Source organism: Populus alba, chromosome 19 (assembly GCF_005239225.2).
Source record: "Populus alba chromosome 19, ASM523922v2, whole genome shotgun sequence".
Classification (NCBI taxonomy): Eukaryota; Viridiplantae; Streptophyta; class Magnoliopsida; order Malpighiales; family Salicaceae; genus Populus; species Populus alba.
In genome coordinates, this window is record NC_133302.1 from 6,086,633 (window position 1) to 6,098,314 (window position 11,682).

The window sequence follows — 11,682 nt, forward strand, 5'->3', positions numbered from 1 at the left end:
AAGGCAGAAGTTCTGCCGCGAGGAGGATATAGCCTAAGTTTGCGGGACTAATTCGAAGGATTTTTTTTGGACCAAGGACTGAATCGAAAAGTGCTAAAATGAGGATTTAATTGAAGAAGGATATTGGAAGCTGGAGAGGGAGCTAGATCATCATAAATGACGGGATTTCTACCACACCGAATGAGGAAAATCACGTTTTTGTGCAGCTATAATTCATAGGAGACAGCAGCCTTTGACAGCTGCAAAATGCCATAAAAAGAATAACCTCACCATCATCTAATGGCTAGGATTTTATCCCTAACATAGATGGCTGGGATGATGTGTTAATGTTGGAAAGAAATCACTAGAATCAGCACATAATCAATGAGAATATTGTAGCTTCCTCATTTGTATTATTTGGATGCAAATTAGCTGGGATTTGCATCCTAGATTAATGCATTGAATCTTTCCTAATAAGATCTGTGTATAGACTATATAAACTATGCCTCTGCTGACCTTAAAAAAAGAGGAAGACGGCAGCAAAAAAGAGCACAAAAAGAAAAAAAAAATGGAGAGAAAAGAGCAGGAAAAAAAAAGAAGAAGCCAAAGACAGGAGAAAAAACACAGAATAGAGAAGGTTTCTTTCATTCTCACAGTAACGTTACTGTGAGGTTGGGAGGATTGACAGTAGAAGAGAAGAAAAAGAGAGCAAGAAAGGAGCATAAAAAAGAAAGAAAGAAAACCAAGGCGAAAAAAGGAGAAGAAAAACGAGAAAAGAAGCAGGGACTGCTTTCCAGATTGCTCCCTTTTCTGTAAAATAAAATCTGTAGAATAAAGGAGAAGAAAGTGCAGATAACCAGTAGAGAGAGAGGGACGAAGATTGCAGAAGTTAAAACTCAGGAGATGAACAAAGAATAGGGGAGAAAGAGCTGGAACAGATGACAACACTGATAGCCTCGCCAGCAGCCTTCAGCAGCATTGCAGCTCCTTCGTCTGCCTCCAGAAAGTGTAGATAACCAGTAGAGAGAGAGGGATGAAGATTGCATAAGTTAAAACTCAGGAGATGAACAAAGAATAGGGGAGAAAGAGCTGGAACAGACGACAACACTGATAGCCTCGCCAGCAGCCTTTAGCAGCGTTGCAGCTCCTTCGTCTGCCTCCAGGTATGTTCTCTTCACCTTTTTTGCATGCATTTTCCTTTGTGTTTGTACTATTCAAGTGAAATATAATTCACTTAAACAGTAGCCGGGTCTTCTTTAAATGTTTTTTCCCTTTTGAATAATGTCTTGGCGTGTGAATGTGTCATCCCTGTACAAGCATGGTTTATCATTTATAGCAGTGGAGTTTGTTTGTTATAAAAAAGTGTGCACTAGTTTATCATTTATGCTTAAGCACTAGAGTGTTTGTTATAAGAAAAAATATATTTTCTTGTGTGTTGCATACGGCCAATACCCTAACATGTTTTGAACGTTTTTTATATATACAAAAAATATTGGAAGTTTTTAAAAAATGTGTTTTTTTGCATGGATTTCTTAAACACAACAAAAAATTATTTTCTTGCATTTCTGGATTTTACAACATATTTGTAAAACTCCAAAGGGTATTGACCACTATTCCAAAAAATATAAAAATCCTATTTTGGGGGAATTCATCTATTATTCACTGCTAATGTTTGGATAAAGAAATTCTTAAAAGACGAATATCCAAAATATTATTGGGAGTAATAAATCCGCACACATCCTTGAAAAAAACCTTGATTATAATCGAGGACATTTCAAAAAAATTTTACTCCACGGTTTACGAGCTGTAATAGTACAAAATACTAAAAAATATAGGTTTTTTTAGCGCCCTAGAATTTCTAATTTTTTTTTTTGTTCCTCCTCCTTGCAATTTACGAGTCGCAAACTTTTGAAATACTAAGGGAAAAATAAGCTTTCAAAGCACATTGAATCTCCTTGGATTTCTATCCAAATAAATTTTATTTGAATCAAAACCTAGGAAAATTGATGGGATTAGAAAACACCAACACCATAGCAATTATAGAGCAAACCAAATACCATGCAGCTTACCTTAGGTAGGGCGTACTAGGAGTGCTAATACCTTTCCTTTACGCAACCAGTCCCTTGCCTTAGAATCTCTAAAAGACCAGTTAGGGTTCCTAGTGACCAAAATACTAGGTGGCGACTCCTTTACACAAAAACAAAAAAAATCCTGAAATTCAATCGAAAGTCGCTGCTCTGCCGCGCTTCGCCGCGAGGGTGCGACAAGGTCCTTATTTTATTTTTCTAGATGTAGAAATATAATCCCCGTATTAATTATATTCTACTTCTTAATTTCTAAAAAATATTTAATAAAGTCATATTTAATTAAATCATCCCAGATTAATTTCTGACTAATAGTTCTTAATGTGTGCAATCCATTAGATTCCTAATATGTTGGTCCAAATATAAATTATATTATAATTAAATAGAATTAAATATATTAAACAATTTAATTTATTATTAATTAAATAAATAATTAATTTATATTTTGAAGATTAAAATATATCGTCTAACAATATATCATAATCCCAAAATATTAAAAGATTAAACCTCATGGCAACCTATTCTAACCATCCAGTATTGCAACTTGAGTCAAGATAATGAGATAAAACCCATATAAGCAAATTGTCAAAAAACAATAAAACTTGATTCTTAACTAACTCAATATTTAAAGGATGAAATTAAAATAAAATACCAATTAAAAAAAGATTGAAAAAAAAAACAACTTGAATCCACCCAGATTAACATATCAAACCTTTGATTCGGATCAAGATACTGATATAACCCAATTAAAAATAAACTAAAAAAGTTACAAATCTCAATTCCTAACCAAATAAATATTTAAGGATTAAATTAAAAAAAAAAACTCAAATAATGAGAATCAAATTTAATATTCAAAATAAATGACATCTTACTTTGCTATTTTAAAAAAAGTGAGTTGTGGAAACAATAAAAAAGGAGAGAGAAAAAAAAACGAAAAGTAAAAAAGATTAGACCTTTGGAGCCAAACCCTATTTGACATTTTATATTTTTGTGATCATGCACTAACACAAATTATTTTAGGTATTGTTTAGAAACGCGGTGCAAATTATATTTTTTAAAATTTTAATTATTTTAATTAAATTTTTTATGTTTATGGATTTTTTGATGTGTTTGATATCAAAAATAATTTTTTTTAAAAAAATATATTATTTTAATGTTACAAATTCTCCACTCGTAATAACGGACCATTTAATGAACACAGAAGAGTGGAATCTCGCAATATAGTCAAAGTCGGGGCCAATTTCACTTGATCTTTGCTTCAAATTTCTTAACAATTACTCCAAGCTTACGTGGTTCAATATGAGCCATAAACATAGCATCAATTCTATTGAATTTTAATACAAAACGCGTATAGAAAAGTTGGCGATTTATAAGTGTGTTAAATTCAGAGCGTAGATCTCGCAATATAGTCAGACTTTTGAAGTCTTCCTCTTCATAAATATTATAAGTTTCCTGTGGGGCCGCAATTACAGGCTCGACGCATGCATACAGTATACAAATCTGTTATAAGGAAAGAATGACTTCCAAAATTTTATTTATTATAATTATATATTCACTTCCAGGCTACCTGTGTGACCGTGTCCACAAAAAAATCCTATAAGGAAACAAAGAGTCGTCGCCATAGCATAAAAACTCATTACAAGCGACTACATTATCGACAGAGAATTGAAGATGGGGACAGCGCTTCCACAACGCCGGAGTTGTATGCAATGAATGGTGAGATGGCAGATTTAGTTACGCCAAAAAACTCCTTTTTGCAGGTGATTTAGAAAATATCGGATATATTAGAATAATTTATTCAATGTACTTAGCATTCAGATTTAGAAAATATTTAAATATTTTTTTATTTAATAAAATTATTATAATATAAGTTTCCTTTAATGACCTGTAATCTTATTTTGCTTTGAATTTGCAGGGACATAATGTAACTGCTTCAAAGGGAAAAATTGGCGAGGCAATTGCTGAGAAGCTTGACCTGGAAATTCTGCTTTCTACTTCAAAGACGATACGTATTGTAGATGTTGGATGTTCAGTTGGACCAAATACCTTCTTAGCAATACAAAGTATAATAGAATCTATCGAAAGGAAGTATCAAGCACAAGAGCTCAACATTAATCAAAAGCCTGAATTCCAAGTATTCTTTAAAACGATCTAACATCAAATGATTTCAACACTCTGTTCTCCTCTCTCCCTCCCGATAGGCAATACTTTGCAGCGGGCGTTCCAGGGTCTTTCCATGGCCGATTGTTTCCTGAGGGTTCTATTCATTTTTTTATTCTTGTATTGCACTCCATATCCTCTCCAAGGTGCCCGAGGAGTTACTACACAAGAAACTCTCCGTCATGGAACAGGGGGCGGATTCACTATATTAATGCTCCAGATGAAGTGGTAAAATGCTTATGCTACCCAATATGCTAAGGGCATAGAGATCTTTTTAGATGCTAGAGCAAAAGAGATGGTGCCTGGAGGGATGGCAGTGATGATCTTCCCAGCCAACCCAACAGGGATCCCTTATTCCCAAACATTTACAGGGGCCATGTTTGAACTTTTGGAGTCCAGCATACTGGATTTGGCGAGAGAGGTGAGTCAAATAATTAAAGTGCAAAAATACATATCTTAGAAAAACATCTAAAAAAATCTCTGCGTTGAGTCCTAGAAATTCAATCGTTGTATTGTTTTATTGTCTATCCTTTTTTTACAGAATATTTATTAAGTGCTTCCATGTGATGTCTTCTCTAACAATTCTGCCATCATATTAATTATATGGGGGGTAACACAAATGACAAATATATATTTACTAATATCTGCTGCGCGCAGGGGAAGATAAGCGAAGCTCAAGTGGACTCTTTTAACTTGCCAATGTATGTACCATCTCTTGAGGAGATGATGGAGCTTGTACAGAAGAATGGATGCTTTGACATTGAAAAAATGGAGCTGACTAGTCCAGGAGTGCTCCACGAATCAATGACTAACACCTCGAGCATGGGGAAGGCGATCGTGATGCACGTAAAGAGCTGGCATGGAGAGAATGCTCATTCAACACTTTGGAAGTGAAATTATTGATGAATTGTTTAACCGATATGCTAGAAAATTCGAGGAGTTTCCTCACCATGTGCAGCCAAGCAAGAAACTTCAACTTTTTGTTGTTTTGATACGAAAGTTGATGCGTTTTGAAGTCGTTTGACGCTTCCTTTAAAATTGCTGCTTTTCATTGCTTTCAGGAATAAAGACCAGCTTGATTGATTCTCATCATGTATAAAGCACAGAAACTTGAGGGGTGTTTTATAATGTCTGTGAAGGAAAAAATGGTTCTCTGGATCATCTATGATGGGTCAATCCAATTCATATTAATATTATTTATATGACTAATATAATATAAAGAAAAAATGATGAAGAGTTATATCTGGTAATAACTTTAACTTTTCATCTTTATAAATATATTTATTAACATAGAAAACAACCGGAAGATGAGAGAAACGTGTTCTGAGAAGGGACTCTTAAAAACAAGGTACACTTCCAACATTGGCGTTAAAGCAAGGTTGTTACATGTTTTCTAGTTTAATAACATGTTTGATTCTGTTTATATAATGTTTTTAATAATTAAATGTTGTCTGAGGACCTGATATTTCTGATATTGTGCAAGTTTTTTCTGTTTAATTGCAATCCTTTGCTTTCTGCAATTTTATTGGTATTTGCCAACTGCAAGTCAAATTGTCTGTGTGGTGCGCATGTATGTTACGTGTCTGATTTATATGCACACATGTTTAATGACGGACTCTCAACCGACACAAGAGGGTGGTTGAATGGTGTGTTGCGTGACTCTTTCAAGACAGGTTGGGACCTACCTTACCAGGTCTGGGTATAAAAATTTAGAGAGCAATGATTCATTGTACAAATTCAAATAATATAAAAATTAAAAGATAATTTGAATCCCATTTAATTCTTGTTACAAAGGTTCGAACTTATGCCATGAGATAAACTTTAAACAATTCCTTACCATTGGACCACATAAATGTTAATAAAAAAAACAATATATTTGTAGAAATTGAAAGTAGATAAAAGAAGCAAAAACAGAGGATGTGTGACTTAAATCTGATGCCGCCAGGCTACTGTGTTGTTTTGGAGATGTGTATAAACAATTTATCTTAATTTGCACTTAGCTTCTGTCAGTTCAAACTTGAATAAAAATATGGAAGCAAAAGTGTAATAGCCTGATTCGACAGAGGCCAGCCCAGGTTCTAGGAGGAGAGTACTCAGGGTAAGATATATCATATAATTCAGGAGAATATAAAGTTGTACCAGATGTTATGACATGTATATTATAGTTAGAATCTATATAAGTTTATGCTTTGTTTGATCCAAGACCAAGTCATTTTTTTGCATCACATCGGATTGTGAATCACTTGCATATGTTGCCTAGTACCACTGCCCAGTCAACCAACTTCCTTTTTTTCTTCGTCTTTTTCATCACATTTACTTTTTTGCAGGTGAACAGTGGAGAGTTTTATCACTGTTTACTGTGTCGATTCAGTTCAGTTACAAAAAAAAAAAAAATATCTTGTGGGCCGAACCAGCCTAACACCTTTAGGCCGCTCTCAGGCCAGCTCCTGTCTTGGGCCATTGTTGGCCCAGATACTTTTTGGACTGAACTTGACCCCAAATAGGTTGGGCTTAGCCCAGATTATTAGGGTGGGCCCAACCCAATGTTATTTTATTATTATTTTATAATAATATATAATATAATATTATATATAAAAAAAGACAAAAAAACTTCTAGAGGTTCTTCTAAAAAAATTTGTGATTTTCTCAGAAATTTTTCTATCAATTTAGATTAATATAGGTTTGTGTTTTTACAAATCTGGTATTAAAATATCTAGTTTTCTTTGAAATGCCGCAAAAAAAATTTATAAAACAAAAAAAACTATGTTTTTGTTTTCATACATACGACCAAGTTTCTCAAAACTTATGTAAAAAAATTTCATATCATATTTTTCATATAACAAAAATTCAAAAAAATATGTACTGGTATGTATTTTAGTTTTAATAACCAATTTATTAAAGTTATGAGAACTAGGCCAATATTTTAAAATATCAAAAAATAAAAATATCTTGTTTTGCTTTGATATCTGGGATTACGAAGTTATATGTAAAATATATTCCTGATATTAAGTAGTTTTTTTATATAGATATTACAACTATTATAATTTTATCCAATAAGATAAGGATCTTCTTATCGAAGAGGACTTTTCTTAAACTATTGATAGACCAATAATTAGACCTTAGCATATATCAGATAATTAAACAACGTAGCTTATCTTAGGTAGAGTGTATTTGAGGTGCCAATATCTTTTCTTTATGCAACCAGTTCCCGTGCTCAATTTTTGAGACCAATTAGAGTTTCTAATTATCAAAATACTAGGGGGCGACCCTCATTCCTTCTTTCTATTGATAAAAAAAATAAGAATTCCTTGTCTCTTTCATTTTCTCGATTATCTGAATAAATACATGAGAGTGAACGATTGCCACGACGTTATACATATACCACAGTTATTATCAAATAATGACAATTCATTCACAAAACTAGGTTAGCACTTTGACAATACTAATTCCTTCCATCTAGAATTTTTTATTGAGTTTAATCGCCATATCTATTTGTAACACATTGATTTGTTTTTACCCAACAAAGAACCAATACCCAAACCACCTTTATCCTTCTCTCTCACTATGATACTCCATTGAACCTTGCAATTTTTCCTTTGTTTAAAGACACCTGCCCATAAAAATCTTTTCTGAATTCTGGTAGGTATCCCTGTGACTCCTAGAGGCATTAAAAAAACAAACATATATCATAATAGAAGGGAATTTAAGACACTTTTGATTAAGCATATTCTTCCGACCATACTTAGCAGTTTTTCTCTTGACATTGACAACTTGTTTATGAGCATCAAAATAATTAGTTTCCATGTACAGATCCTTTTAGGATTACATCCTAAGGGCATCCCCAGGTAAGTGAAAGGCAAAAAATTATGTCTACATTAAATTGAGTTTATAAAAGTTGCGCTCTATACCATATCGATATTAATACCGATCATTGAACTCTTATAAAAGTTTATTTTGAGTCAAGGACATAATTCAAACCACCAGAGGATACTAGGGTGTCGCTGCATGCTGAAGGTAAGAAATCAGATCACCATTACCATACTAATAGGTTTGTAATCTAAGAATCCTATTGGTGTTTTTTTTTAGGGATCAAAGTAACATATGTATGGTTTACACCTTTCGGAAGCTTGCCTGATTGGAAGAATTCATTCACCAGATCATATAAATCATAACAGATTAAATTCCAAATCTTTCTATAAAATTTAAAATTGAATTAAACCGTTTGGCCCGAATTAAATAAAAATTGATTACACATATATTACTATTAATTAGCAAGACTCTTTGTAGCCTACATTTATAAAATATTTAAATATGCATCTTCTTTTTGCTTCTTATTAGGAAGATCAACTTTCAACTTAAGTCCTTAATTAGTGTTCACAAGGTTTGTCTTATGATTTATCAGTTTATACATATTTTAATTAATTATATTAAAAACATTCATACAATTGATATTTTTTTTTTATGTTAGAAATTAACTTTGAATACTACCTGTAACATAGTATTTGTAAAATAACTTATTTTTTTGAATTCATAATTTAGATTTAGTGGCCGAAATAAAGCATAAAAGTAGAGAACATGAGAGAATCTCCATCATGTTTTCAGTATTTATTCAATTAATCCTTTGTTTTTAAACATCTCTCCATGTTAACTATAAATAATAATTATGTATCATTATTAAATATTTTAGTAATAAAATGAATTTTTATATTTATATAGTATTTAAATCAACAAATAATTTGTCTTAAAAATATATTAATAATTCTTAAAAAAAACTCGAGGAAATAAAAACTCAATGATTGAATCATTTGTTTCCTTTTACTAATTTGGCTTAGTTTTTTGTTTTTCTATATATATTTCTCCACTATGCTATGTTTATCTAGCTTTAAACATATATATTGATTTATTGTTAATATATTCTAGACCAAGTCACAATTAGAATGATTAATTGTCTATTATGAGATAATTCATTAGGTTTTATAATTATTAAATTCACTATATGGAGAATTCGTAGATTAATTGAACAAATTTAGAGAACAATAATTCATTAAACAAATTCAAATAATATAAGAGTTAATAGATCAAATTAAAAATAAAATAATGGAAACACCCATAAATTTACAGTAAAGGGCCACACAAATAAAAAAAAAAAAAAAAAATAGCCATTGCTCCAAAGCTAGGAAGAGCTGGCGGCTGGTTTTATTTTAAATTAAATGTAATGGATCCATTATTTAGTGTTGAAACGGTCATTGAGAGTGATGAACTCCGAATTGTTGATGGACGCAATCCATTAATTAAGCCAATAGGAGCTATGATCAATCTTCAAACATTTTTTTTTTTTGAGAAGTATAATATTGCATTAGAAGAAGCCAATAGATGACGGGAACATAGAGATTTTGTTTACATGACACCTAAACAGAACTATGCAATGAAATAAACAACATACCAAGAAACGAAAAGAACAAATTGCAGCTAAAATACATGCATGAAGCCAAGAAATCAAAGAAGCAGTAAAAGATGCAGATTTGGAGCCACACCAAGATGAGAAGCCAAACAGACTTTTACTGATATCCAGATTAGAAGAAAAAAAAAATATTTTCATCTTGCATCTTCTTATCCGAAACAAAAGACCAGCCATGGACTCTTCACAGAAAAACCTTTGACAACTTAACATATTATAGAATAAGATTCTAATATAGGATGTTGTAATCATTACAGTTACTCATGTATCTATCAGAATAGGATTCTAATATAGGATGTTGTAATCATTACAGTTACTGCAGTGTTCTACTGCCTCTATATAAATAGGAAGGTTGGCTAAGGCACAACCCAACACATTCTATTATTCTCAACTTGGTATCAGAGCAACAAAACCCTAAAATAAATTAAACTTAATTTTCTCATAGCCTCCCAACCTCCCTTTTTCAATGGAACAGCCACCACATACATCTTCAAATTCTGCAGCACCAGCAGTCCAGCTTTCTTCTTCTCCAACAGTGCAGCCCTCTTCTCTTGCAGCGCTTCCTCTGCTTTCCTCTACTACGTCACCGCCTGGATTCTCCTCTGCCATGGCTGGTGAACGCCTCCTCTTGCAGCCCACGTTTGCTGCCTCTACTGCCGCAAGCATTATCTCTCTTTCTCACACTCATCAAGTCATCTCCCTCAAATTAACAAACACCAATTATTTATATTGGCGTACGCAAATGCTACCTTATCTCCTAGGCCAAGGAGTTTTTGGTTTTGTTGATGGCTCCAACACATGTCCATCAACACATGTTCTTGCCCATGATGGTATCTCTCTTCAGGTAAATCCGCCTTTTCAAACCTGGAAACAACAAGACCAACTCATTCTAAGTGCTCTTCTTTCCTCCCTATCTATGGAAGTTTTGCATCTTGTTGTTGGTTGTCAAAGTTCTTGTTCAGCTTGGGGCACTCTTGAGCGAGCTCTCGCTTCCACCTCCAACTCTCGTATTATGCAACTTCACGGCTCTCTTCAGGATCTTCGACAAGGTGATGAATCAGTAACTCAATTTATGCAAAAAGCGAAGGCCTTATTTGATGAATTGGCCGCTGCTGGTCGTCCAGTTTCACTTGAAGATTTCAATTTATACGTGTTTCGTGGTCTTCGGGGAGAGTTTAAAGACTTAGTTACCAGTCTTATTACCAAGGCTGAACCTTTATCATATGCAGATCTTCACAGCCATCTGCTCACACATGAATTTCTTCACAAATCTTCTGCTTCCATACATGCTCCTCTGCTGCCCACACCCAGCATTCCATCTTCTGCTCTTGTTGCACAGCGCCAGACTTTTGGCAATTTTGGCCGTAGTAGGGGCCGCTTCAACGGTGGCTGGCGTCCCAACTAGTCCAACAGTAGAGGCAACCGATTTACTGGCTCCAGACCTGATCACCGCAGCTTCCAAAACTCCTCCTTCGGTGAAAATAGGCAAGGCTCTTGGCAGCGTAATAGGGGGCAGAATCCACGCTGTCAACTGTGTCAGAATTTCGGCCATACAGCTCCCCATTGCCCTCAATTCCAGCAACGAGGTTATGGCCAACAACCTACTGCCAACCTGGTGCAGCGCAATCTCTCCTCAACCGGTTCTGTTGATTGGTTTCCAGATACCGGTGCCAATCAACACGACACACCTGATCTTGCCACCTTGACCACTTCATAACCGTACCTTGGTAATGATAATTTGCATGTTGGTGATGGTAAGGGCCTTCCTATATCTCATCTTGGTCATACAAAAATATATACACCACATCGTTCTTTCACCTTATCTAATGTTCTTCATGTTCTTGCAATCACAAAACCTCTGCTCTCTGTTCAGAAATTTTGTCTTGATAATAATGTTTATTTTGAATTTCACCCTCGTGTGTTTTATGTCAAGGATTTCAACACCCATGAAGTCCTTCTCTCAGGTCAGAGTAAAGATGGTCTCTATGCCCTGACCAAGTC

At 33.9% G+C, this 11,682-nt stretch overlaps 1 pseudogene; it reads left to right on the forward strand.

The window, feature by feature from the left end:
• The first annotated feature begins 3,960 nt into the window (after positions 1–3,960).
• Positions 3,961–5,312, forward strand: LOC118047013 (loganic acid O-methyltransferase-like; annotated as a pseudogene).
• Positions 5,313–11,682: the final 6,370 nt, after the last annotated feature.